This window comes from Ciconia boyciana, chromosome 9 (genome assembly GCF_034638445.1).
Source record: "Ciconia boyciana chromosome 9, ASM3463844v1, whole genome shotgun sequence".
In the NCBI taxonomy this organism is placed as follows: domain Eukaryota; kingdom Metazoa; phylum Chordata; class Aves; order Ciconiiformes; family Ciconiidae; genus Ciconia; species Ciconia boyciana.
Window position 1 is genome coordinate 270,389 of NC_132942.1, and position 22,757 is coordinate 293,145.

At 43.4% G+C, this 22,757-nt stretch overlaps 1 protein-coding gene across 6 annotated transcripts in view; it reads left to right on the forward strand.

The window, feature by feature from the left end:
- Window positions 1-2,306: 2,306 nt before the first annotated feature.
- JAKMIP2 (janus kinase and microtubule interacting protein 2) overlaps window positions 2,307-22,757 on the forward strand; it is a 72,304-nt gene continuing 51,853 nt past the window's right edge. For all 6 annotated transcript variants that reach the window (XM_072872254.1, XM_072872255.1, XM_072872256.1 and 3 more), the window contains exon 1: window positions 2,307-2,455. The gene's annotated coding sequence lies outside the window, so the exon portion shown is untranslated. The remainder of the gene's footprint in view (window positions 2,456-22,757) is intronic.

A 22,757-nucleotide genomic window follows, 5' to 3' on the forward strand; every position in this document is an offset into this window, starting at 1 on the left:
AAGGAAGAACTTCTTCACTGTGAGGGTGGTGAGGCACTGGAACAGGTTGCCCAGAGAAGTTGTGGATGCCCCATCCCTGGAAGTGCTCAAGGCCAGGCTGGATGGGGCTTTGAGCAACCCGGTCTGGTGGAAGGTGTCCCTGCCCATGGCAGGGGGGTTGGACTAGATGATCTCTAAAGGTCCCTTCCAACCCAAACCATTCCATGATTCTGTGACACCACAGCCTTGCCTCCTAAGGAGCCTGTAGACAGAGGAAGGGGCCTACAAGCTATTTTGCTGACTCTTTGCCACAGGATCCCCTAGGACACTGAAGTGACCCTGCCAGAACCGGTTAGGCTAATTTTATGGTCTCTTTGTGCCTGCAGTCCCAGAGGAGTCATGCCGTGTTATACGCATTTAGTATTCTTCACAGTTGCTTTTTCCCTTTTCGATACACTTCAGACCTTCCATTTATCTTGTGCAGCCACTGTACTGGTCTTTCAGAAGGCCATTTCCAGAGCTATGCAATCAGTAACCAAGACATGAAAAATAAAACATTTAGGCTAGACATATACAGACAGCAGCTTTTAAAAAAGAGAACTTTGCTTTATTTTGGGCATTGAAGCTTTTTTCAGTCACTGAATGTGTTAACTGCCCATGGGATATTTCCTGTGAAAACACTGTAATTCTATAAAGCCCATTTATAGCGTCTTCCACTTCAGGCTCTTAGAGCTTGTCATATAAATGGCAAGCGCTTTTCCTTTTGAGGCGAGTTCAGGTGCGTAAGGACAGAGTTCACGTGGGGTTGAACAGAGGAACCTGTTGCACTCTTTGGTAAGTGTTAGGCTGTACTATATGCATCTAAAGCTCAAGTGGATCCCTTGCTATTATGTTACAGATCCTGCTGAACAAATTAAAAAAAAAAAAAAAAATTCACTGAATCTCTTACACCACTCTGAGAAAAGCTAAATGCCTCCACTTCACAGGTGAGGAAGCTGAAGCTGGGACAAACTGGTCAGGGAAGCTGAAGCTGGGACAAACTGGTCAGCCATGAGTCAGGCATATGGTGCCTGACGCTTTACTCTGAGACCTCTGCTTCTAGTGCCAGGTTTCCCTCTCCTTTTCTGAAAGATTTCATGGTAAAGGTTTGAAACACTGGCACTTAAAGTGAGGCCTAGTTACTAGACATTAAGGGGGACTCTGATGGGAATTTGGTGTTCAGCGTGGAGGACTCAAAATTCAGCCATTGTCACTAGTTTTGTTCTGATTTTGCCCCTGACCAGGGAACCACTTTATAGAATGGAAATAATCTGCAAACCCAGTACATAACTAAGCTATCTTTTAGTTTCTAGAGATGTTTTTTCCTGCATGTTGCTGTGGTTAGAAAAAACACTCCAAACCACAACATTTGTCTTTACTTTGTCCACAAAAAGAAGAGTCTATTTTTGCAGAAAAACTAACACCTTACCTGACCAGGTCTAATAGCGATACTTACCTTCTCTGTAAAGTGCCAAAAGGGTAACGATTGGAATTCTTGATGTGTTTATTATTGTCAGCCTGCTGACTTCTTCCAGGGATATTGCTGTCAGTCTGCAGAAGGATGGAGACGAGGAAGCTTCTGAAGAACAGAGGCTTCCGTGGTCATTGTTCGCACGACTGCCTCACTGACGTCTGGGCTATGCAGAAGAAGCGTGATTGCTTTTGCAGTTTATTCAGATATACGAACAGTTCCGATTAACTCGGTCTGGGCTGGGGCTTGTTCCCCAGGACGTTATGGGATGCCTTTCTACTGAGGTTCGTGGCCTCGCGGAACACCAGTCTAACACCCGTCTTCTGGACGGCTCGTTCCTTGGGGACGGCGTTTTTTCGGCCTGAGGTGCGGTTTCAGGTGCGGGGACGTTAGGCCCTCTCTTGCCCCCGGCCTACGCAAGCTTTCTAAGGGAGAGCTCCCAAGCGCCGGGGCCCCCCGGGCTGCGGGCGCTTCGTGTCGCCCAAGCCCCAGCCTGAGGGCTACGGCCCGCCACCCTCAGCGGGCGCCCGGTCGGCGTCGCCAGGCCCACGCCGAGCGGGTCTCACACCGCCCTGCCGGGGCAGGGCGCGCACGGCGCCCTGACAGACCCGCCGGCCCCGCCGGCGGCGGGGTCGGCTCCCGCCGGGCGCCGCGCCCCGCTGGTGGCCGCAGGGCGGCTCGCGGTGCCGCGGGAGCCCTTCGCGGGCGCCGCCGCCGCCGCCGCTCCGCCGCGGCGTTGCCATGGCGGCCGGGCGCGCGGCGCTGCGGCGGCGGGGCGGGGCGGGGCCTGCCGCAGACCCCGGCCCGGCAGCGCAGGCCTCCGCCGCGGGGGGGGGGGGGGGGGGGCGGCCGCGCGCAGGAGGCCGGCAGGGCCGGTGCTGGGCGCTGGAGCCGCGGCGGCGGCGGGAAGATGGATGCGCCGTGCTCGTCCCTCGCCGCTCGGCATCCTCTCCTGGCCGCGGCACGGTGAGCAGCGGCGGCCGGGAGGGTCGCCCGGGCCCGGCGGCGGCGGAGGAACAATGACTTCGGCCGGCTGCGGGGGGGGGCCGGGGCCGGGGCCGGGGCGAGGGCAGCGGCGCGGGTCGAGGGGCCGGGGCGGCGGCGGCGGCGTGGTGGGGGAGAGGGAGCGAAGCGGTGGAGGTGAGCTGGAGAGGGAGGTGATGGAGAGGAGGGGAGGCGCGCGGGAGCCGATGATGGAGAGGAGATGGAGGGAGAGGTGTGGCAGGACGCAGCCTGCAGCGCCGTGCCGGGAGCCGCCTCAGCCTCCCTCCGGTCCCGCACTATTGTGCTCCAGGTTGGTCATTGTCTTGCCTTCCCCGCGCTGAGCGCGGTGTGCTGGGTGTGATTGCTGGCTACAAAGGAAGGGATTTCTCCAGGGCGGAACGTGATGTGCGGGGACTGCAGCCGGCAGAGCCTGGGCCGGGCCTCGGTGAGATGGCATCTGGGGGTGGGCAGCCAGCGCAGCTGAGCGGAGAGCAGCTGTAAAGGCACTCCCCTGGTTTATTTTTACTCGCCGTGCATCTTTGCCAGCTCCATGATACGCACAGCATGGCACAAGGTTTCTTGCCGAGCGCGTCTGCTTAGAAATGCACCTGTATGTGTCTTGGGGGGTCAGGGTTGGTGTAGCTGTGGATGTGCGTGTGAAGACATTCTCTTGCAAACACAGACCCCGCAAGATGCATCTCTTTGTACCTGCAACACTTGCCTTCTTTTCACAGCCGTTAACTGATGAAACATGCTACTTGGGCTGATGTGCAATTTATTCTTAAATTACTGGATTGCTGTCCCTCAGTTTCATGATGGCTACTTAGGACAGATCTAGATCGTGCATTTGGGCTCTCTTATGGCACAGAATACTCATTTGTAGTCTGTTTCTATTCTTTGCTGTGAATGTAAAAATATAAAAGATGCTGAGTATACCTTATAGGCTGGGAACATAGAGAAGTATATAGTTTAAAAGTTTAATTTGAACTCTTGTAAGGAAAAAACGAATGAGATGTATTTTTTAAAACATTTGCATTCTGATACTGTCCTATGCATCACTGTAAAGTGACATGTTGGAGCCCCATTCTCAATGTCTCTTATTTGCTGGGTCAAATTCTGCACTGGTGCACATATCATGTCTGGTCTAGCAGTCTGGGTGACCCGTCAGGAGAAAGTTTTGTCCCTTTTCAGGCAATAATGTGAGGTTTATTTCTTCTGCTCTGACTCAGGTTTTGTTTCTATTGATCTGGCCTGCTGCTCTACATGCGAATTTCAAATCCAGGCCTGCTGTGCTGCAAATGCTAGCTTTGCTGGCGCTTGCCCAGGTTCAGACTGGTGCTTGAGTGAGGTAAATACCTGGTCGTTCTAAGAGGTTCTCTGGGAATGACTGTGATAGTGGTAAAGTCTGAGAGTGGTTAGCTGGTAATTGTTGAAGAGGGCATAAGACACGAGTGCTCTGTAAGTAGTTCTGTAGCGATCAAAGGACACTATGGGCACCTCAATATGAGGAGGACATCAGACTCTTAGAGTGTGTCCAGAGGAGGGCGACCAAGATGGTGAAAGGTCTGGAGGACAAGACTTATGAGGAGCGGCTGAGATCACTTGGCTTGTTCAGCTTGGAGAAGAGAAGGCTGAGGGGTGACCTCATTGCTGAGGTGTGACCTCATCGCAGTCTACAACTTCCTCAAGAGGGGCAGTGGGGGGGGAGGTGCTGATCTCCTTTCTCCGGTGACCAGCGACAGGACACGAGGAAATGGAAGGAAGCTGCACCAGGGCAAGTTCAGATTGGACATTAGGAAAAGGTTCATCACTGAGAGGGTGGCCGGTCACTGGAACAGGCTTCCCAGGGAAGTGGTCATGGCACCAAGCCTGTCAGAGCTCAAGGAGCGTCTGGACGACACTCTTAGTCATATGGCTTAGTGTTAGGTAGTCCTGCGAGGAGCAGGGAGTTGGACTTGATGATCCTTATGGTGGGTCCCTTCCAACTTGAGATATTCTATGATTCTAATCAAGTTAATTGGGTTGCAGCCAGTTCCACCCTTGCTTCTACAGCGAGCAAAATCCCAAGGAGGAGCCTCGGGGAGGAAAGGCTGGAAAGTTTCTGTTGGGATTTCCATAGGAGTTGCCTGGTGGTGGTGGCTGCCAGGAGCTGTCGATGTGATTGCCCCTTTGGCCTTGTCCCTTTTCCAGAACTGTGGTAATGTGGTGGACTGCTGGGATTCTCTGGTTGTCAGCAGAGCTCCTAGCTGAAAGGACCAGGCTGCCAGTGACAGATGCTACAACCTTTCTGACTTGCTGATCTTGGACTGACTGGTCTGTTAGTGCCTAAGGTAGAGAAACATGGCCCTCACCTTGGAGATGAATTCGAGCCAGGTATTTCCACAGTGTCCACCCCAAGCCTAACTTAAGGCTCTGTGACATTGCAAATACTAATGCATTGCCTCAGCCTCCCTTCTGATAACTTTGTCCATGTCACCTTTCAGTGGCTTCTGATAATCCATCTGCTTCCAGAGGCCATTCCCAGCTAAATAATCTGAATAAGAACTTCTGTATCCTGCTTATTAGGAATTGAATATAAGGTACAGCTAAAACATGGCTGTGTGTTAAGGAGGTGATTGGCTATTGTAATTTGTAAATGTATGCTGGGTTCTGCTAGACGTTTTATTATCAAAACCTTAATGTAGCTGGAAAGATGCTGCATAATTTCTCTGTCATTACACAGGATAAGTGACCTCAGGGTAATCAAGTCAGGAAAATGCTGTGAAACATAGCTGGCAAAATGATGCCCAGAATAATCTTCAATTTTGATTTCTATTCATCCATTTGACAGACAGTTGATATTGTGGTTTAAAAAGTGTATAAAAATAGTCCTCCGACCATGAAAAAGGTATGGTGATGGATTCTACTGTCATAAGGTTGGTATAACTCAGGTGTAACTTGAGCAGTTGAAATCCAAGTATTTTGTTAATGATAACTTCTTTTTTTTTTTTTTTTTCCCCTTCTTTTTAACCAAACTATGGGAGACTGAAGATGCTTACAGCTTGGCTTTCACTACTGAGTCATGGTCATTTTTAATTGTGGTCAATATTTGTGCTTCCTATTTGCTTTGTGAAGTTGTGGGGCAGCAAAATAGTCCTTACCCGATACCTGATTTTTGGATCACTTTCTAGTCAGTCATTCTTTGTATCTCCTGGGTTCCATCAGGTTTCTCTTTAATCTTTGTGCATGTCAATGCAATATTTGGGTTACAAGACTGCAAAACAAATGTTTTTGTTTTAAAAAATAATTATTTTACTTGAATTTACAATTGCATGTTTGCATTATGTGTTTCTAAATCAATAGCTTGCTCAAATTCCCAGCGGGTAACCTCTTCAAAGTTCCTCTATAAATCTGTACCACTTGCAGATCTAGTCTTTACCAGATTATAACAAATTTATCTTCCCATCCTCAGAGATGGATTCTCCGCTGCCTTCTCTTTAGTAATCATCTACATCTGTGCAAGGCGTCTGTGCAATTCTGTCACCAGCGCTCAAGATCCAGAATCCATGAGGGTAGAAAAATGTAATTTTTGTAGTACTTCTAGTTTCTGTATCTTCAAGGTGTATTTGAATTTCTCCTTTAAAATATGAGGACTAGAAATCTTTGCTCCAGGAGGTGGGGCTCTAAATAGAAAATTTAACAGCATGTTGGAAGAGTCATGAAAAAGCTCTATGGTCTAGCCACACTGAACGCTTTCAGGTTAAAAAAGCGTAAATACAGCTTCTCTGTAAATGACAGAAAAACACTGTGGATCACAGTCTGCAGTTTGGATTCTAAAACATCCAGTGAACTTTAAAGGAAGAATAATGACACGCAAGTACTTTCAGGAATGCAGGCTTTCAGTTCATCTCACTAAAATTTATGATGCTGTATGATTTGCTTGCCATGCATTTGGATCACTGGTGGGTAGCTGAGAAACTGTCACACATCCTGGAAACTTTAGGACCTGTGTTTTATCTGAAAGATCACATTTGGACATCACAGCCAGTTCCCTATGTTAAATAGTCTGAATCTGCTATTGTCAGCAGAGAAACAAAGTGAACTGATATATGTGACCATCCACATAGCATAGTTAAACAAGAAAGAGGCAAATGAATGCAGCAAACATTTTAGTACACAGCTGCATAATGAAGTCCTCTTAGTTAACAGTTTAACAAACAATGACAAATAAGGAATACAAATGAAGACTGGATTGACCACAATTCCATTTCTAACTTTGGATGAAAAAATGTAACTCTGTGATGAATAATAAAGTAAACTGATGTACCTGAGAAAATTGTTTAGATAGAACACCTGCTATGGTATGCCAGGTCTTCTTTTATGTTAAAAATGATAATGCAAAGTATAACACTATCTCAGATTACTTTCTCAAAAATAACAAAATGAATGATTTGAGTTAATTGAGAACAGCTGATGCTGAAATGAGTGTTGTCTCCCATTTTCACTTTATACATTCTTCCCATGTCCACCTAGGAGGTGATATCTCAGTTACCGTTTACCACCTGTACTCCATTTGTCAAGCTGTTTGTTGAATTTTGTTGAAACTGTTTATTATAATATTCTTTTAAGTGTTTAGGGGAAAGACTTGTTAAACCTTACATTGCATGGACTGTAAACAAAAGGTTTAAGTAACATGGAAATTAAAACTGAAAAGAAGAAGAGCGAGCTGTTGAAAATTGCATTGCGGTCCCAGGTGGTTTAGGGCAATCAATAACAAGTGAGCAAATAAAGTTGGGAGAAATGGTGGAGTCAGGGCTTCTGGATTGGGTTTGGGGTTTGTTTGTTTGTTTGCTGCATGTGCACTGGTTTGCTAAAATTCACTAAGTTGATTTTCTTTTAAAATGGATGCAGAAATATTTTTCATTATTCATTTCTATGGTTTATGCAAAATCCTTAGAAGTCTTAATGTTACAGGCAATAGAAATTAATTAGAATCAATACTGTACTGTTTTGCATGTATTTGGGGTAGGCTTGGTGTACAAATATTTTAGTGATGAATTTTAAAAAGACTTAAAATTGTATTAATACATCATATACACTTATATTTTCATGAACGTGAATGTTATTTTTGTTCTTGAAGTTCTGTTATTCGTAGATAAGTCATTGGGGTTTTTTACACTGTGTTTATTTGTACTTAATATTTAAAGTTCTGCAAGCTGCTATATTCTGTCTCCGTGCATTGGTAAGGAGCAAAGCGAGACGCAGTCATTTTTGGAGAATCAGCTAGGAGAATCTGCTTTAATTTAATACAACCCTTAGTAGTATCCCCTTCTCATCTCTCCTCTCTGATGGGAAATTATAATCAGTTTTAATCAGTCTTAGACAAACAAGAGTATATGGGGACTGTTGCACTTGAAGAACATTGAGTAATTTACAGCTGAAAGAACAATTGTGTTGGTTACTATTTGGTAGCTTATAACTAAGCAAAAGGCTGCATTAATTAATTTGGAAATGCTTTTAAAAATGAACCTGTAAGTTTAGAGTGTGTCCAGTAAGTGTTTCAGAGGCACAACTGATAGCTAATAAGCATCCATGCATATCCAGTGGTATTACTGACCTAGTGGTATGCAGCCCGTGTTTGCAAGGCTCTGTGTTAGCAGATCCCTTTTGAATTGCGTCACATATTTTTGTAGGTCACAGCATGACCTACATGTTGCTGTTTTCCTGGAATATGCAGTCGGTGATCTGCATGGTAGCCTGTGTTAGGTGAACTCCGTGAAGATGTAAGCATTGTCCTTGGAAATTGATTTGAGATGATGTAGCTTAATGCCTATTCAAATCTCTCTGAAATGACCATAAGATATTTTTCTGGTTTCAGATGCAGCCTTAATGGAAATCTGTGTGTTCAAGACAGTATCCTGAATGTCTTATAAGTGAAACCTTTTAATTTTTTTGTACGTTGCCACATCATGTATGAACCAGCATCTCAGCTGGGTTTAATGGGTGGTGTTTCATGCTTACACCTTTGCCAGCTGAGAATCCAACCCATCACCTGCTTATATGGGAGGAGGATGCTGCTCCTGTGATCAATACTAGCTGATGCTTCCATTTTTAAAGCAGCACAGTTCAGCTAAAAATAATCCTGTAAATTTCAGGGGTAGTTTTTAAATAGTAAACTGTAAGGATAAATTCTACATTTAACATGAGTTTCACTTTATCCTGGTTGTTTATTTGTCAAGTCCGGTTCTTCCCATCATGAGTAGAGCTACTTAAGTCAGCACGTATGGTGTTACGTGGTATGTTTTCATTTGATTTGTTTTGTTAAGAGGGCAGGGAATGATTTGTCCCTCAGCTGATCAGTGCCATTAATGGAAGAGAAGATTTCTAATGTTAGCTGGTGAAAGTCCTGTTTCGGACCATTGTTAAAGAGCTCACAGACTCTAGGGATGTTGAAGGAACCTATCCTTCGACATATGATAGACGGGTAAGAATCACAACAATTCAGAAATTAAAAAGACCAACTCTGGTCACAGTGTATTCATAAGGGAATAATCTTGAGTGTTTCTAGTGAATGTTGCTTGTAATATTTTTATTTTTAAAGGTATTTTGACTCTAAAAGATGGATAGAAATGGCTAATGAGATATTCACATACAGGTTTACATTTCTGCTGAATAGCTGATGTGAAGAGACAAACTGTAATTCGTGTTGGCTTAGTTTTTGCAGAGCTTCCCTGGTAATGGGAACATTCAGATTCTTTTCCCTGAAAATGGAAGGAAAGGGCAAGAGGGACATAGGACATGGGAAATTTGAGCAATGTGTACATGAGGTTCTGCAAAGCATTGATAGTGATATGGTGGGATAAGAAAATACATGTGTTGAAGCTATATTGAACTGCAAAGTGATAAGAAACTGCAAGAAGGTAGTAATCTGGTTGGAAGTAAGGTGTCCAGAAAAGAAAACATAGATTCATTGTCGAGATCTACGTTATTAAAAGTGAATGCGGGAGGCCAAAATGCAGATTTTTCTTACTCATTCTGACATCAATATCTACCTTTATTGGCTGTAGCAAGAGCTGAGCTAAAAATGGCAAAAACTTTCACAAGTTAACCGTCTTACTTTAAATAGAAAAATTACTTAAATATCTGACAATCTTTAGTAGTGAACATAAAATATCCTCCTCTGATGCTTGTAAGACAATAGAGAATCACAGTTATGGCCTTAGAAAGAAAGAAAAGGAACGGTTTCCAGGAGAAAGATACAGGGCATGAACTTTCCCTCACTGTTTGGTGTTTTCTTGTTTATATGCATTTCAGTTAAATAAAAGATAGTTTTGCTGGCTTGTTAAAATCAAAATCAAAGAAAGGAGAGCCTGATACTATAAACTCTGGGAACTGCAATGTTTCTTTTTCAGGCTGTACGTCTTGTCTCTGGCAGTGGTTGAGTGTGACCCAACTCGCATAAAATGTGTTTACAAAAACATGTTTTTAGTAAACTAAGAATGGGCCTTGAATAATGCTTGAAGTACAAAACCACTGAAATGTTTTCTTAGACCGCCATCTTGCAAGGAGTGGGGCAGGTTGATAGAGTTCATCCTTTTCCTGACAATCCTGATGCTCTTAAATAGTGTGTCTAATCTGTGTCCAGGTACGTCTCATTCTGAAAAATATTGATTCCAGAAAATTTCAATTTCCTTTCAGGATAGGGCAGGATTTCGTATTTTCACTAGTAGTGTTCTTCTCGGTGTGCGTCATGTTATGGCAATTTCTAGGGAAATAATTGTATGAAGAAGAGACAGATGGTATTTTAGCCACAGAATACTAGAATATTGGTTTAACAAATCTCCTCAGCTTTGCTGCGGATAACAATAATGCTTCTGTCCCCTTTTGACTGTTTCCATGGAGCTGCCAGCAACTTGGATAGAGTTTTTTGGTTCATGTTTTAGAGCAAGGGCCAATGGTAATTTTAGCATGAGCGGCCTAGCAGCACCAGATTCATCCTGTATTCCTTGTGCAGAGCCCCAGATCCGAGGGATATTGTGAGTTCAGTTCTGAAGGCATTTTAATATTCCTGAAAATTATTGTGGTATTGATTAAAAATCTAACTACAATACTATGATTTTTGTACAGTCAAAATCAGGGGGTGGTTAGGATTTGTTCTGAAGAGCTGTTTATCACCATTTGGTGGAATAAAATACATGTAAACTACTAGCATGTGAAATTTGCCATGTCCTGACTATAAAAAGAAATGCAGAACAGAATTGTATAAATGCTGCAAATATTTGCAGCAAGTCTGAGCTGAGTTTTTGGGTTGATCTTGGGATGCTGAATTATGATTTCATACTAAAATAATATAAATCATACTTTTAATAGCAGTTTTCATTAATCATGTATTCTGTTATGTGACATAACACACACAGCATGGAATGCCATAATTAGGGCTTGAATTTTATTCTGAAACAATGTAAAGCATAGGTGAAACCTGGTAAATAAAAGCCAAAGCAGACACTTAATTTTGGATTTATTAAAATCCCACTAGCAAAATCAGACTTTGGAGAGATAATCTCCCTTCAGAGAGATATGGCCAGTGTTCCCCTTGTAGCGAACAGAATTGTTGCAGTGATGGGAATTGGCTTATGCAGAAATGTTATTTCCTAAAAATATTGCTTAAGACCAGATCAACGAACAAGCATGAATCCAGTCTAGCTACTGGGATGAAACTTCCAGCAGGTAAGTACTTGAACTACTCCTCTAGTTCCAAGGGAGTTTCACCGTTTTGTGGGAGTAGAAAATGTCTCTCAAACTTGTTGCAGGTTGTTGGCAGAGATGGTGAAGTAAACAAAGGCCACAAGGATTTGCTGAGGATGAAAACCCTTCACAGTGGTATTTGCAGTAGTTTTCTTAATTTGCATTAAGAACCTGCAAACCCAGGGAAGAACTACTAAAGGCCAAAGAGTTTTGTTTGACTAAAGCTTGTAGAAGAAGTTGTCTTTTTGTCTGACATAGGGGTGGATATCAGTTTGGATCCCTGAACTAGCATCAAACTTATCTGATGGAAAGGCACAACAGCTTGATTTGGGTTTTTGACTTGCCATGTTCTGAAGTTCTGGATCTAGAGTCAGCATTGGGATCTAGAGCCAGGGTGCTTGAATCGGCAGTCTTGATTTGGAAAAAAACCCTGGTGTTAGGGTTACCTAACCTGAATCCCAGCAGCCTTGTCTGGTGGAGAGTTGGGTCAGTGGAGCTTCAAATTAGCATGTTAATCATTATCTTGGCAAGAGCTGAAGTGCTGGCTCTGGGCCCTGAAGAAAACAAGTTTAGACTCATTAGAGTTTCTGCTTGCTCACATAGCTAAATCCACTTCACTGTGGAACGAATGTCACCTTCTCCTTGAGCAGAGCCAAGTGTCCGATAGCAGGGCTTTGGGAGGAGCGCGTGTATGATTTGTGGTCCCTATCTGCTCTTGCCCTCAGAAAGCAGGAAATTAAAGTATAACTGAAATTGAAATACAACCCTTAGAGTGAGCTCAGGTGGGGTGAGACCTTTCCTATGGGCAAGAAAAATAAAAGCCCCTTTCTTTTAATTGCAATTTTAGATATAAGCAACTTGTTCAGTGGTGATAAAATGACTTGCCCTCTGTGATGCCCAGTGTGACAAGTTCCTCTTTAGTAGAACATAGATGATTACACAAATGAGACAGTTCAAGAATTCCTGATAGTCCCTCCCTAATATCTTAGGTGCTACATTATCCCCAGAAACTTCCCTGGGGCTTTGTGGCTTTTGGAGGATTCAGTCGGGGAGTGGAAAGTGGATTCATCTGCTCTGTTACAGGTGACCAGTTGATCCCTTGAAATGGACAGAAGATAAGAGCTAGTGCTTGTACCAACATCCTTTCTGAAGTATTTTTGCCTTGTGGTAGGGACTTCTGAGAAGGGTGAATATCACTCTGAAATACTGGGAGTAAGTAAGCATACTCGGTCACGTGTGCCCTGTTTCTCTTTGTTGATGGAACAGGTTGCTGTTAACCGTTCATGGAGCTATTAACTTTTAAATACTGTTGAGCAGTGATTGTCAGTTGTGCTGAACTGCCCGGGTGTTCGCTCATGTTTCTGTTGTCCTCTCATGCACAGAGGAGCTGAAACTGGCCCCCCGCTCTGGAAATCCCGAGTCCATTGATGCTTTTTCCTTTTTGATAAGCGTCACAGAATCAAGTACACTAGTATGAGTAGTGAGCAGATTTGCATTAAGCACCTTACTCTGTTGCTACAAGGGGAACATTGGCACTTACAGAAATGCTGATGAGGTTCTGAACCGCAGCCTAGGTTTCAGTGAGACCACAAAATCCAAGCTTGGCAAGGGACTGGCCTGCCAATAATAACTTATGGAGGCAGAGTCCTTTCCAGAGTTAGCATGCAATGATGATTTGGTTATGAAATGCATGTTTGGTGAGACTGCACGTTGAATCCAACCTGACAAGGGTTTGCAGCTTCTTCAGTCTCCTTTCCTCATCTGTGCAGGAAGCAAGTCTTTCTTGCAACTCTGTAGACCAGCTTGAGAATGGAAGTTGGGGAAGAGTGGCTGCGATCTATTAAGATTTTTTTTTCTTTATGCTGTAAAAGTTGTTCTGCCAAACAACTAGTTGATGTCAGATTTGGTAAATAAATCTTCACAAAACTCACAGGTGTTGTGAACCGAAGCAACCCTTTTGCTGCAGTTTTCAACAACACTTAATTAGTGCTTAGTTTTGACACAGCTGTTTCATTTTTAAGTGTGCCATAGTATATAAATCAAAACAGTATTCTCAACAATGATGCGTTGATTTCACAATAACAGGGCAATTTAATAAGACAGTTTCAATATTTCCAAAAGAGAAATATCCAAGTTTCCATTTCTTTTCTGTTAGGCAGGAAAATTCTTAATTTTCAGGATTTTCCACACTACATAAATTATTAATTTTTTTAAACCAGTTCTAGATTTTGAGACTGTATTGAAATCTACTTAGATTTGACCCCTTTTCTTCCCTCCTCCCCTCCTGTAGGACTTTCTAATTTTTTTAATGCTGAGAAGGGAAGAGATTTAGAAATTACACAGAGCGGATTTGTCTTACAGTATTAATCATTATCTGGTCTAGAATTTCATGCCTTCAGACTCAATAGGGTCAGTACAATTTTAGGGACAGAAGCAGCCCTCTGGTTAACAGGGTCATGTTGTGAACTTATGGGGCTCTGTGAAGATCTTGATGTGTTGTGCAGATAATTGTGTTTTCTTTATTGATGATGCTGGGGTCTTTGGGGTGACAAAGAAGTAAATGTTGACCAAAAAAATGAAGCATAGTGCACTGTTAGATTTGGAAACAAAAATATAAGCCTAATGTTTCTCATTACTTTTAGCGATATGACAAAATATTATACTTTTTCCACTGCATGTCAGTAAATATTCTTATGACAGTGGACTTCCATGTGGATTTTTAATGCATAAATACATGCCTGTCTCTTGGTCAACATTTTGTGCTCCTAATTCTAGGAGCAGGACTTGTCTCTTTGTTTATTGTACCCACGCCATTGCCCGTATCCAAACTATTGCTTCCAAAAGTGATTAAGAATACCTCCTATCTAAAAGGAGCTATCACACATTGAAGAACTGCTCAATTTTTTGACATGTGCAAAGGTACACAGATGTCTAATCCTCTTTTGCCCTCATGGCAGCTGGGTGCACTTTCTCGTCAATCGGGTATACATTTCTACCTCCCATGGACTCACGGGCCTCTGAGGAGTCCTAGGAGAAGGGCGTTTGCCATCAGGTCATTTATGTTATGCTCATGTTTGAGATACATTAACCATAGAGAGATGCCAAGGAAGCACAGTTAGTGACTGCTGAAGCTACTTATTTTTTATTTCTATGCAGGCAGATGTGTTTTTAAAAACACCATATGCACTTAGACCTCCTGGAGGACACAGCCTGCCAAAAGGGCAATATATTTTCTTTTGGGTCTTTCAAAGTGGATGCCTGAAGAGAATGTTTACTGGCAAATGGAGGCCATCTATCTATTTCACAACTGTATAAACAGTACATATGAGATGTCCAATAAGTCTCCTAGATGGCTAATAATGAAAATTTCCTCCATGAAGTGTAGTTTTGTATTTGTTAGTGAAGATTTTGATCACTAAAAAGAACTTCAAATCTTAACACAGACCTTTGCTGTGCCAGAATAATTTGAGATGTGCATAGGCTTCAGGTGGAAATGCCATTAAAAAAAAAAAAAATCTTCTGTGACCTCCTTTGCAGGTAGGAGAGACAAAGTAAAATAATAGTTTTTACTGTGTTCATTATTAAAATAACTGTTTTCAAGGACCTGGAAAAAGGAGGTATGGATGGCAGGGAACAGTCAAGGTATTAGCAAGTAACTGAAACATTTGCTCCAGTTCTAGTAAAACATTGTCCCCTGTCACTTAAGACTGGTTGGAAATAATCTGTGTAGTGCTAAAGAAAATGGCATCAAATCCCCTGTGTATATATGGGAAGTGCCAAACTATTGCCCAAATTAGAAGTCTGCAAACTCAGTGATTCTACTAGTGAAAAATGCACTGCTACCAAAGAGTGTCCTAGGAAACATGAAAACTTCAGGGAATCTTTTAACATCTAGTCAGAAAAAAGCCACTATCTTCAGGTCATAGAATCATAGAATGCTTTGGGTTGGAAGGGACCTTTAAAGATCATCTAGTCCAACCCCCCTGCCATGGGCAGGGACACCTTCCACCAGACCGGGTTGCTCAAAGCCCCATCCCACCTGGCCTTGAGCACTTCCAGGGATGGGGCATCCACAACTTCTCTGGGCAACCTGTTCCAGTGGCTCACTGGATGAGCCACTTTTTTACGATGCTCATCGTAAAAAAAATTTCTTCCTTATGTCCAATCTAAACCTACCCTCTTTCAGCTTAAAACCATACCCCTTTCCCATCTTATTACTGCAGTTGCATCTTAGCATTGTGGGATATGATAGAATTACGTGGGGCTCAAAGTCCATGAATAACACTTCCTCACAATTATGCATACACTTTATTTTATCCTATTAGTAACTGGGAGCAAATATGATAGTTGGCAATACATCTAACACTTCACTAAAACCCCCAACACTTTTATTTTACTACTTCTGTAATAAAATATTGGCATGATTTACCTCCTGCATTGGAAAGGCAGAAAATGTGTTAAGTATTTGAAATTCCACCATGTGGAATGAGATCACAAAACTATGCCGGAGCAGAATTTATTCTATTCTACAATGTTTTGACCTGCTGCTTCTTGATAAAGCAAACAGTGTTGTGCATACCATGTTTAACTCCAGAAATCAGTACAATATGCCTAAAGCAGCTTGATGTGCCTCATAAAACAGAAACCTGGGGTGAGACAGTTATCCAAAATACTTTACTATACACATATATTTTATGTGTAGATATATGCTTTTATTTAAAACAAATACTTCTTTTAAATGTAAATTATAATCATGATTGGCTGTCATGTTTTTCCCTTGATAAGCTTGTATCACACAAACAGAAACATAGGATTTCTCAAAAGCAAAGTTCAGCCTCTCTGTACCAGCTGTAGCCTACACTAGCTATTCAGCCAAAGCTACGCTTAACTTCATAAGGGCAGCATTTGTTTCATTTCTTTTGCTTTGAATCCAAAGATACTTCATAGATCTCTTAGCTCAGATACCTTTTTCCTATCTGGAAAAAAGAATTTCTATTTTGAGAGGAGACTGCTGAGTCTGTTCTTGATTTTCACAATAACCCAAGGTGTTTTAGGACTCCTATGGCTGGGTCTGATAAATCACCGCTTTGAATTGTGGTACAATTTTATTCATCTCCCTTAAAGAGTGCAACACCTGTTAGTGAATATTTTCTATTCTTCTCTCCAGCTTGCCCTGCACAGAGTTTTGTCTACTTTGTTCCAAGTTATTTTCCTTTGAATCCCAATCTAGTGTGCCAAACACATCTATGATTACAATATGTGTCTTCTAGCATTCAAGTCTGTGGTAAAGAAAGTTGGAGTGAGACTGAAAAGAGCCCAAGCATCCATTGGAGAGGTTACTCGGCAGAGATGAGAGCTGGGTACTTGTGCCCATTTTCAATATACATCTAGAGCAGACGATACCTATACAGCAAAGGGCACTGTTCAATTATGTTTTACTTAAAGTTTAAATATGAAATTAGGTTTAAATTGGGCTAAATCATACTTCTCTGGATCTCTGTTGGGAGAGGAAATTAAGATGTATTATTATGAATAATCTGAATGCTTGTTAACACTGCTGAAGTGTTCTTAGTCAAACCAGAGCTATGAATTCTCGGCCTCTCACTACCCACCCATCAGTACAGCGTTCTAGTACGTGTGTGGCATTGTTCAAACAGCAAGACAAAACATCAGTACGTTAGTTTATTCATTCATCAAGATGAAAGGCAGTATGGCTGATTAAGATTCTAAGAGTAAATAGAATCCTGTTTCATTATTTTTTCCGAAGTCCCTTGGCTCGGCTGTAAGTACCTCTTATGAATTGACTTACCCTGGGAGACATGCTGGTCTCCTACTTTCTGCTCCTGTTGCAGTCAATGGCAAAGTTCCCTTTTACTTGAGCACTGTACGGATGTACTGGTAAAGCAGGCTTCAACTAAAGGCACTTTTTCATATTTCAAGTAAGATTTTTTTTTTTAACTGCAGTTTGGTAGACAAGTGGGTAACTATTCAATTGGAACTTCTTGTTCTAGGGAAGGAAAATGGAGAGCTCAGTCCAACAGTTTTTCAATGGTTCTCTGTAAAGTTATTTCACACAAGTGTTTCTCTGAGTTTTGCTATTTTGGATACCTCTTGTATTTGGTGGCCCTCATATTAGGCAGCTGTTGCATAATTAGCAGAGTCTTTCTTGCTATAAATGTACAGCTATGCACATATACTTCTGTAATGAGGCCTGCTGGGAGGTGCATTAATGACGGACTAGGTGCCTGGTGACTGCTGTACAGATGCATGCTGTACAGTCAGTGGACAGCAGCATACAGGCTTAGAAGAGGGGTAGATTTTTCTGTCTCTTGAAAGTACTTTGTTCACAGTAATTGCAATAGGATTTTTTAACAAGTTGTAAGATCTTTGGGGCAGAGACTACATCTTAACTTTTCCTCTGTCTTATCCCTATGCTATGTAATACTAACTGAGGAAGCCTTAATTCTGAGGATTCATTAGTGTGTGAGATCGCTGCTTTGGATTTGAACTGAAATATTATTGCTGAAACAGGACCTTTTGTTCTGAAATGCAGATTTGAATTCTGTAGGTCATATCCATCTCCATAAATTAAAAGGAGATTTGTTACTGTATTTTGCCTGCATTGCTTTGTGATATTGATGAAAAATCCCATTTGATTTTCTGGCTAAACAAGGTCTGTGGTTGCTCTCGGTTATACAAACAGCACTCCACAGCTGGAGCACACCAGGGAATGCGGTCTGCAGTTTGCAAGTGACCTTTCTCTATCAGCCTTAGTATTAAGCTGCTGTCGTAATGTCCTGATGCTGTCACTGTAGCACTTTAGAGAAGAACAGGGATGAGTAAAGGGCCACAAGAAATGCTGTACCTTCAAATGAGGCTTTGGTCAGGTTTGCTGAAACAGCCTCAAGATTCCCTCTTGGGTTAAAACACAGGGAAATGAAGTTCTTTTCTTTCCCTTCCTCCTACTGATGCATGCAAGTTTTTGTTAAGTTAAACAGACTTTTATATTTGGAGGTCTCTTTACTTCTATTTGAGCACAGGAGATTATGATTCTGTTTGTTTTGTACTTGAACTAAGTAGAAAATGAAAATTAATGTGCAGCCTGACAATAATGCAGGAAAGCTTGCCTGGAATCTAGCATCAGAGCACTGATCGTTGCTCCTGCAAAGCTTCCCCACTGTCGCTGCAGTATGCGCTACCCCCTCCTTTGCAGTCTTCATTTTTCAGCACTTTGCCCATCTCCAAACGGATAAACCAGATCTCCAAACATTCTCTCTCCTAGCAGCCACAAATGGGAATAATAATGCTATCAAATGAAAGTGAATACAGGGATGATTATGATGTTTATCTAATGTCCAGACTTTTATTTTATACAGTTAACAACCAGATGTTAAAACCCCAGTGGCTGTATTACGGTGTGATATTGCCATGCCTTGCATCATTTGTAAACTAGGATCTCATCCTCCTAAAGGCATAGGCACTCATTTCTCGGGCTGTGGCAGATTGTAATATACTACACCCAAAAATAAATCCTTGTGATTAACATCTTGCATTGCCTGTGCCTTAGATTTAGTGGGTGGTATCTTGCCTTATTCTGTAGCTAGAAAGCACAATTTATTTGAAAGCTCAATAGCCTTAGAAGCTTTCTGGAATTATAAATAGGATAGAATAGTTCAGCTGGAAGGGACCTACCACGATCACCTAGTCCAACTGCCTGACCACTTCAGGGCTGACCAAAAGTTAAAGCATGGTGTTAAGGGCATTGTCTAAATGCCCTAGAGAGGTGGTCGCTGCTCCAGTGCCTGTCAGTGTTTAAGAACACAGTGTTTAAGAACACTGACTGGCACTGGGACAGCGACCACCTCTCTAGGAAGCCTGTTCCAGGGTTTGACCACCCTCTCCGTAAAGAAATGCTTCCTCATATCAAGTCTGAACCTCCCCTGACGCGGCTTTGAACCATTCCCACTGTCCTGTCCCTGGATCCCTGGAAGAAAAGCTCAGCACCTCCCTCTCCACGTCCCCTCCTGAGGAAGCTGCAGAGAGCAATGAGGTCGCCTCTCAGCCTCCTTTTCTCCAAACGAGACAAACCCAGAGTCCTCAGCCGCTCCTCAGAGGACATGCCTTGCAGCCCTTCACCAGCTGCTTTGCCCTCCTCTGGAGGCATTCGAGGACCTTCACATCCTTCTCAAATGGCGGGGCCCAGAACTGCACGCAGTACTCCAGGGGAGCCCGCACCAACGATAACTACATCGGGATAATCCCCTCTCTTGACCGGCTGGTTATGCCGTGTTTGATGCACCCCGGGATGGGGTTTGCCCTCTCAGCTGCCAGGGCACACGCTGGCTCCTGTTGAGCCTGCTGCTGACCAGCGTCCCTTTCTGCAGGGCTGCTCTCCAGCCACTCCTCTCCCAGTTTATGCTTGTGTCGGGCATTATTCCTTCCCAGGGGCAGGATCCAGCAGGATAGATGGGACTAGATCATCAAAAGCAATGCATTTTTGTTACTTGAGCATCCGCCCCATTACTGAGACATCAGCTGCTGAAACTCCTCTCATGCGTGGAGTGGAAAAAAAGAAGCCGCCAAACAAGAGGTAGTAATCTGTTGTTGCTTTCTTAGTTATTGCTAGGACCTGAACTGGAGGTTTCCAGTTCTGAAACTTGAGATGTTAAAGTGTAAACCCAGGGATGCAGGACCCGACTATTTATTTTCAAGTTACTTAGACCATTAAGAGTGAAGACAGGACTGCTGCTGTTTTTGAAAAACCTGAGGTAAGCATCCCCATTTCACATGGGAGTTAGTTAGAGCTCAGGCGCTGCTGAGAACCCCTTGTGAATGTTTTGGCACGCTATTACCTTTATAAATCTGGTCGTGCATTCCCACAGATGGTAGCTTTGGGAGACTTCTGTTCTCTGTAGATCAGGCACAGAGGGGAAAACAAAAATATATACTGAACAGTGGGTTATAGTCTATTGCCGCCTGTCGGAGCAAGCAGCGCTCTGATGGATGGGAATTTAAATGCTTTCTATTTTCCCACCACTAATGAGAAAGAAGTGTTTTCAACCGATGATTATTTTATTTGTTTAAAGGCAAATATTACAGCTGGAACTTTCATAAAGCCTAAAAGGAGTTATAGGCCCAAATTCCACCAAATATTTGGGCACAAAATATGCAGGAGGATTCATTCTTAGTCTGGTTTTGGGGTCTATTTCTATTGTATGTTTGAAGGCCAGATGATGAAAGATCAGCTCATCGGGATGAGCTGATTTCTCTGCCCTTGCGAAAGGCTATTATGAGCATGTATGTGTTTGGTTTTAGTTCTGCTTTGCTAGATGCCTGCACTGTGATCTCTACCACTTTGAAGGAACGTAGCTTTCCTTGTTCCTCAGGAGGTGCAGCATATGTTTTTGTTCATTCATAGTCAAGGTTATTGCTGTGTTGAGACTTAATGGATTTTGTGTGTGGAGGCCAAACAGCCCAACACTTATTCAGGAGTGAGTCAAATTTAGCTCGTGAGACACTTCGCTTTGCTGTAAGGAGGGGTTATGCTTTAGGATATGTTTTAAAGGGATTTTGATGGATTCTCTAAATTCTGTGGAAACTGCCATGTTACTGCTTTTCTAAAAAATTACTGTTCAGGCTTGCATTTGTACCTGCTTGCTAAATACAGGCATAAAAACATGTGCTCTTTGACCTTTGAGTAAGAATTCCAGCTGGGTTTCGGGCGAGCTCACCACTACAGCCCTAGGTCTGAACAGAAACTTCAGAGCGACCCAAACGAAGACATGGCCTCCAGCGCTGAAGTGGGCCTGAGGAACACGCTCTGCAGGGCCTTCTCTGGGCTCTCTTGGATCCAGAGTCTTCAGCTGTCCTTGTTCCCGTATCACCCAGACCAATCCCAATTTGCTGCATTTTTGTAAGTATGCTGAGGCCTTATTTCTCCCTGGCTGTGCTGTGTGGAGGTGACCTAAAAAGCACGCACAGCTGCAAAAAACCACTCGCCTCAACTCTGCTGGTGTGTAACCTGCTGTGCCACAGTAAGGCTGTTGCCTGTGAGCATTCATGTTCCAGCATGCTTACCTTAAGAAGTGATGAAAGTTTTAGACAAAATCGCCTGTTATTTTGAGAACCATCTATTTCTGATACAGGAAAGATGCCTGGAAACAAGTAATTTTTGGAGCCTGACCCCTGCGATCGAAGTATCGCCACAGTCACTTGTGACTGCATGTGGCAGTCCTGCGCTGTTTGTAGCCTGCGGGCAGCCACGGCTGGCCGCGTCTCTCACACTTAGCAGAAAGCGGGGCTCCCGTGGCAGAGTGTCCTGGTTTCAGCTGAGATAGAGTTAATTTTCTTTATAGTGGCTGGTGTGGGGCTATGTTTTGGATTTGTGCTGAAAACAGTGTTGATAACACAGAGATGTTTTAGTTGTTGCTGCACTAGTCCAGGACTTTTCAGCTTCCCGTGCTCTGCCAGGTGCAGAAGAAGCTGGGAGGGGACGCAGCCAGGACAGTTGATCCAAACTGCCCAAAGGGCTATTCCATACCACAGGACGTCATGCTCAGTATATAAAGCTGGGGAAGAAGAAGGAAGGGGGGGCTGTTCGGAGCAATGGCATTTGTTTTCCCAAGTCACCGTTAGGCGTGATGGAGCCCTGCTTTCCTGGAGATGGCTGAACACCTGCCTGCCCATGGGAAGTAGTGAAGGAATTCCTTGCTTTGCTTTGCTTGCGTGCACAGCTTTTGCTTTACCTATTAAACTGTCTTCATCTCAACCCTCGAGTTTTCTTACTTTTGCTCTTCTGATTCTCTCCCCCATGCCACCGGGGGGGAGTGAGCGAGCGGCTGCGTGGTGCTTAGCTGCCGTACACAGAGGTACGGCTCCGTCAGCACGAGAAACCGCAGAGGCCATCAGGCACTGCGCGCCTCTCCAGGCACAGTGTTTTGGAGAGTCGATTAAAGAAGAGAGTGGGGTGGATGGCTGAGAGAGACAGAAAATGAAGTGGCCTAGACGTGCAGAGGTGTGTCTGTGTGGGCTTGTGGATAGCTTCTGTCCTTTGGCCATGTGGGAAGGCTGCAGTGCTCCCGAGTGTGAGCTTTCTTGTTTTGGAAACGCTGAATGCCAGAGCCGGTGTTCTCGTGGCAGGATGCCTGGGTGTATGTGATCAGCAGTTAACTATCTGTGGGTCTCCCCCATCCTCCCCTGCACCCCATCCTAAACCAGCTCCCTCAGGGCACTGAGGAGGAGGAGCACATGAGGGCATAGAAGTGGTTGGGGCGGGGGGATTGCTGAGCCTGGTGTCTCTTCACCTTTTATTTGAAACTGATTCCCCATTAAGAAAAAAGTTTTTTTTTTTCTTGGAATCCCAAGGAATTCCCAAAATACAGCAGCAGGTCTTTTTCAACTGAGATGAGAAGGAAACTGTAAGTCCCCAGAGGTATCTATTTATTATAATCTCATTTCTTTTGTTTCATTCTGTACGAGTGGAAAGTTAGCTTTGTGCTGATTGATAGATTAAAAATGGGATTGGTTATATTCTTCTAATTTTTGGCTTCTCTGAGATCAT